Genomic DNA, 6,176 nt, shown 5'->3' with positions numbered 1-6,176 from the left:
CGATTTGGAAGGATGCAATGCAATATGATTCTACATGCAGGGATGCGAAATGCTGGGTAGAATGCCAAGCTGAGGCAAGGGGATCTACTGGGGAAATGATCACCATCTTCTGGACCTTGGCAAGGCTGTTGGAGATGCACAGCGCAAAGAACTCTGTGGGGAGATGACTAGCCATGCGGTGTTCTGGCCATACCGAGACTCTGATCGGGGAAAGAATGGCATTGGAAGCCTGCTGCTGAGGAGAGCTACAATGATTCTGGCAACCACGGTTTGCGAGAGATGACTCAGCAGGGGGAACAAACACCGATACGGTATCAAGGTTCTGCTTCAAGGAAAGAAACCATGGATCTGGCATTGGGATTATCGATCTGGCATCGAACTCTAAGGAGCAGCCACTTCTGCTGGGAAGATACAGTCTGGCACTGTCAACTCCGCTGGGGATATATAGTCTGGCACTGTCAACTCTACTGGGGAGTGTATATTCTGAAACAAATGCTTGGGGAAGTACAGTGGTGAGAACCTGCTGGGGATTGAAGAATCCAACACTCTGATCAGCTCTACAGGGATAAGACACCGGATTCGTCTGTTGGCGACTTCACTGGGGAAGATATTCACGGTCATCTACAAGGGATTTTAAGGAAATGCCCCGAGGTTTACAAGTTGAGTTCCCTTCAGGGTTTGGAGGCTGCTCTGAGTTCTCTGTCAGGTCTTCTCTCACTATCTTTTTCCTCAGGGTTTTGTTCCAAGGAAACCTCAGAGTGTTTTGTTTCTCCTCAAAATCCCCCTTTGTTCTGTCTTCTTTCTCTCACTATCTTTTTCCAGTGAATCTCCCAGTGTAACTCCAAGTGTAACTCCTCTACTGAAACTTCAGTATTTATAGAGTGATTTTCGTGGGTAGTGGGCTCAAATGAGGGAGACCCAAGTCCAAAATAATTTGTTATATTTTATTTATTTATTTTATTTATTTATTTAATTAATTAATTAATTAATTAATTTTTTTTTCAGGAAAAATGAAGGGTAAATTTTGGGGTATTACACTAAGGACAAAGATGTGCTTATTGAGCTACTTGAAGACCGAGTGATGAAGAGGAAGAGAGAGCCATAGGTTTCATATTCCTCTAGTATGCCTCAGCCTTCCGTTGCTTGGAAGAAGATTGTTGATCATCTTGTCCTAGAGAAGACTCAGATGAGGGCTTCTTTTGAGACCGAGATCCGACGCATTCGAAGGAAGTATGCGCCTGCAGCCAGATCTTCTGATATTTCTATTAGGGATCCTTAGGATGACTAGTCTCCTTTTCTCTTGTATTATCATTTGGTTTCTAAAATTATACTCAGTGTAATCCTTCCAATTATATAAATAAAAGAGATTTTTTGGTCAATCAAATTGTTACAATTGTTATTATATATTTTGCAAATAATATAGTAAGTTCCTTGAAAATAAAAACAATCAAGCATTGCATTTCATGCATCATTTGCATAAACAAGTTTCGTTTTTGCCAGATGTCTCATTGGTATTTCTTTTGTGCTTCAGACAAGCTGACTCATCGATACAATACCCGTGCCAATCACTCAAGAATTATGAAACATCTAGAGCAAGATAATAGAGATTTGAAGGACGAGATTGCCCATATGACTGCCATGATGGAGTCAGTGCTAGCTGCTCAGAGCCAGTCTTCTCCAATGCCTGCAACTCCTCCTCTTCAGAGGACTGTTATTTTTGAGGTTGCTACCTCTACTATTCTTGTGACTGCTGGTCAATTTGCGCCTAACATGCCTATCGGATTCCCGTGGGGAATGCCACCTAATTTCGTGCTTGAAGGATTCGTGCCTACATTCGCTCCCATGCCGGCATCTAGCCCGGTCATGTCTGTGCGTCCACCTATTGTGCATACTTTACCCCATGTTGAAGACACCATCTATCACTCTGAGCCGTATGAGGGCCCTGATGTGTATGAAAAGATGGATGAGATGAAAGATCAATTCCTTAGCTGCGAAAGGAGTTGAAGACTTTGAGGGGTAAAGATTTGTTTGGGAAGAGTTCTGCGGAACTTTGTTTGGTTCCAAATGTTAAAATCCTAGTGAAGTTCAAAGTGTCTGACTTTGAAAAGTACAAAGGGAATACCTGTCCACTTAGTCATCTTGTGATGTACGCCAGAAAGATGTCTACGCAAATCGATAATGATCAGTTATTAATCCATTATTTTCAAGACAGTCTGACCGGTGCCGCTCTGAGGTGGTACATGGGTTTGGATAGTGCAAGTGTACGCACGTTCAACAATTTGGGTGAAGCCTTTGTGAAGCAGTACAAATACAATGTTGATATGGCACCAGATAGAGATTAGTTAAGGTCATTGTCTCAGAAGGATAAGGAGACGTTTAAGGAGTATGCTTAATGATGGAGAGAGATTGCCGCTCAGATTACCCCTCCTTTGGAAGAGAAGGAGATGACCAAGATTTTTCTCAAGACCCTAAGCTCATTTTATTATGAGAGGATGATTGACAGTTCCCCGAGTGATTTTACCGAGATGGTAAACATGGGGATGAGGCTAGAAGAAGGTGTCCGAGATGGACAATTATCTAAGGAGGAAGCGTCATCCAGCAAGAGGTATGGTAATAGATTTGGTAAGAAAAAGGAAGCAGAGACTAATACAGTGTCCGTTGGGAGGCAAAGAAGGCCTCATGTAAGAAGAAATCAACCACCCCGTCAACACCATCATCAAGTATCATATGTGATCCTAGTATTTTCTAACAATCAGACAACACCAATTCAACAACAACGTCAACAACAATAACCACAACCACAACAACGAACAAACGCCTACAACAACAACAATACAAATAATCATAAAAAATAACAAAACTTTGAGAGGAAGAAGGTCTCTTTCGACCCGATTCCTATGAAATACGTAGAATTGTACCCATCGTTGGTTCTTAAGAACCTGTTGAAACCAAGAAACCTGTAAGATCCTAATTTTTACCCTTAGATCCCTCATGCTATCTCATCATATGCATTGGCATTAGGATCACACCTTGGCATCCTTATTACCCCTCTTTAATTGGGTTTGTATTGGGAGAGATCACCAAGCATATGTCATTGTATCATACTTTGTATTTTCTCATTTCCTAACCAAAATACCAAAAACATGTCTTTGCATTTGCCTAACTCTTTTGTAGGTAGGGCAATTGATCACCTTTGACCTATCAATTTCACATCTAGGGTTTAAGACCCTCATTTCTAAGAGCTCAATCAAGAAATGGTTCACATTGGCTCTAAGTATCATATATGGATCCCCATAATCTTCACATGTTATTTTGATCAAGAAATCATCAAGAGTTTGGAGTTTGGTTTGCCTTGGAAACCCTAATTCATCTGGGTATCTTGTGTGACTTCTTCAACACGTTTCTTCAACAATTGATCAAATATTTAAAGGGATACTTCATAATTACATTATCTTATGCATATATTATCCTCCATGAGTCCCAAAAGTTAAGAGAATTGCAAGTTAGCAAGGTGGTTGATGGTGGTTGGCCAGAGGAATTCATCTAATCAAAACAGGCGTCCCCTATCTCCTATCTCCTACACTTTTCATCATATGAAAATGATTCTAAGATCAAATTTACTCTAAATGACATTCCAAACAACTTTCACGTTGAAGTCTAGAGCTAGTTTTTCTTGGAAAGTCATTTTTTATGTTGAAAGATTATAGGTCATTTTGTCTAAACCCTAATTTGGAGGTCAACTTCCCAAAACCATAACTTGCTCAATGTTTATGAGATGAAAGATTTCCAAGTTTCATAATCAAATTAAAGATGTCTACTTCAATGTTTATGTTTGGAGAAAGAGATAATTCAACTTTTATGAGCATGTGATATGAGGATAGATTATAGGTCATTTTGGACCAATACCATTGAACAAGTGATTTTCCTCAACTTCAAAAATGCATAACTCATTCATCCAAAATTGAAATGAGGTTAAATTTGTGACCATGTTGAAGGTTTTTCAAAGATATACAACTTTGATGAAGACACTTTTCTCATTTGAAGCTCACATAAAAAGTTAGCCAAGGTGGAATAATTGAACATATGGCTTGACACTTAGAATTTTTTTTTGACATGTTGAAATTTCCAAACTTCCACCTCAAAATTCATCATTATACATGTTTCAAATGGAAAAGCGTTCAACATAAGATTTGTTCCTCTTGATCTAACCTTTCCAAAGAATCCAATTTCATCCATTTTAGACAAGGTTTGAGGGGTCTGCGCATGGTCTGAACATGGCTGCATCATTTGGCAAGGATCAATTTCAAGCATCTACACACTTTTTCCTTGCACTCCAATTCACATTCAGACTCAATTTCATGTAATTGTAGACTTAATTGAGTAGCTTCATGGGTCTGTACACGCCCATGCAACCTTGCATCATGCAATTGCCAAAATTGGAAACATTTTTAAAGGTGCAAATAACACTTGCTTAAGCTATAAATAAGAGGCCCTTTCATCAGATTTGAGGATCCTTGCGCGCCAGCTTTGCCTCCCACACTTGAAACCCTCACATTTGAAAGGAAAACCTGAGAATTTTCATTTGAAAATTGAGTTTGAATCTCACTATTTGGAGATTCAAAAACTCCAGGATCCAAAGCTTTGTACCAATCCTAAGCCACTTATGTAAGCTTCCTAAGCAAGTTAAAACATGAATTGAAGCAAGAGAGATCAAGTTTTGCACAACATTGAAGGTCTTTTCCAGATTTTTTCTTCTCTTCGATTCTCTCTCAATTATCATCAATTCTCTTGGATCCTTGGTTGTATGAAGTCCTACCAATGTAGGCAAGAAGATTGAGTTTCTTTGAGGTCAAATCGAAGCAACTTAGTTCATGTGCCTCAAATTTCAACTCCATGTATCTCTCAATATACTTGGAGTTAGGTTGAATTGAGGTCAGATTCGTGACCAATGCTATTTTTTCTTTAATATCATGTCCTTGTTTTTCATTTTTGTGATGGTGATGAGAGAAGCAGTCCGGTCAAGGTCACCTAAGAAGATGACTGGTGGTTTGCTCCGGCGGTGAGTTGGACATGTTTTGAGCCACATGATCAAGCCTTTGCGTTTTAATCTTGAGCGTTGTTTTTGAATACCATTGGTATGGCGCGCTGACTCGTGTGTTTGGTAGAACACGCGTTTTAGACCACTTGATCTGCCACCTCAATTAATGAGGGAGATCAAGTGGTCCACATTTTTTCTGATTAATTGATTTTCATTTTATTTGTTTTATTTTCATTAATTTGTATTAAATTTAATATTAATCCAAAAAATATGAGAGTTTCACCGAAAAAATTTAAATAAATTCCTCTTTCATTTTCTGAATTAAAATTATTTTTTGGATCATTATTAATATTTTTCATAATTTAATTGATTTTGTGAATATTTTTAATTGATTAAAAATACTTTTAAGTTTCCAAAAATTCTGAAATTTTTTCTACAAGGTCCTTTGACCTTGTTTGACCTATGACAAATCTCATGGTCAGTTATTTAGTGTTTTGATGAGTTTTTAGGAAATTGACCAACCATAATTTAATTTAATGCTTATTTTTATTATTTTTAAGTGATTAAATGTCAAATAAATTGTCTAGAGCCATTTTAATTGACTTTGTTAGTTTGACTTGTGTTGTTGGGCCTTGGTCAAGGTTGATTTGACTTTGCTAGGTTAAGATCATTGGATTTAGGGGATTGATGGAATGTATATTCCATCTCCCAAAATGAATGAATGATCTTAATTTGGTAAAAGTCCTCCTTTGACCAATATGTGTTTGATCCATTCTCCCCCCCCCCCCCCCCCCTTAAGCTCATTCCCCTTCTTTATTCATTCATGTCATGGACCTAAAATATCTCTATATCCTAATGCTAGTTGATTGCAAAATCAACATAAGTATGGATGAGATTAGGTCCTCCACTTTGCATATTCTTTTTGTGTGTGGTATGTTTCATGAGCATAGTCCATTATACTATGTCTTTAACATGCATTAACACCAAGATTATATTGCCCGGCCTCAAATAGTTGTGACTTCTACGTAAGTCAAATTACGATTGCTTAACATAGCGCTAAATTTTGACACAAAAGGCATATCATTGTAGTTAGTGAGATTGTAAGTCTCCCATCTTTCATGGTATTGTGTGGAAACTT

The sequence above is a fragment of the Lathyrus oleraceus genome, chromosome 4 (genome assembly GCF_024323335.1).
Source record: "Lathyrus oleraceus cultivar Zhongwan6 chromosome 4, CAAS_Psat_ZW6_1.0, whole genome shotgun sequence".
Classification (NCBI taxonomy): Eukaryota; Viridiplantae; Streptophyta; class Magnoliopsida; order Fabales; family Fabaceae; genus Lathyrus; species Lathyrus oleraceus.
The sequence above is the reverse complement of the archived record's forward strand: the minus strand, read 5'-3'. Positions refer to the sequence as shown.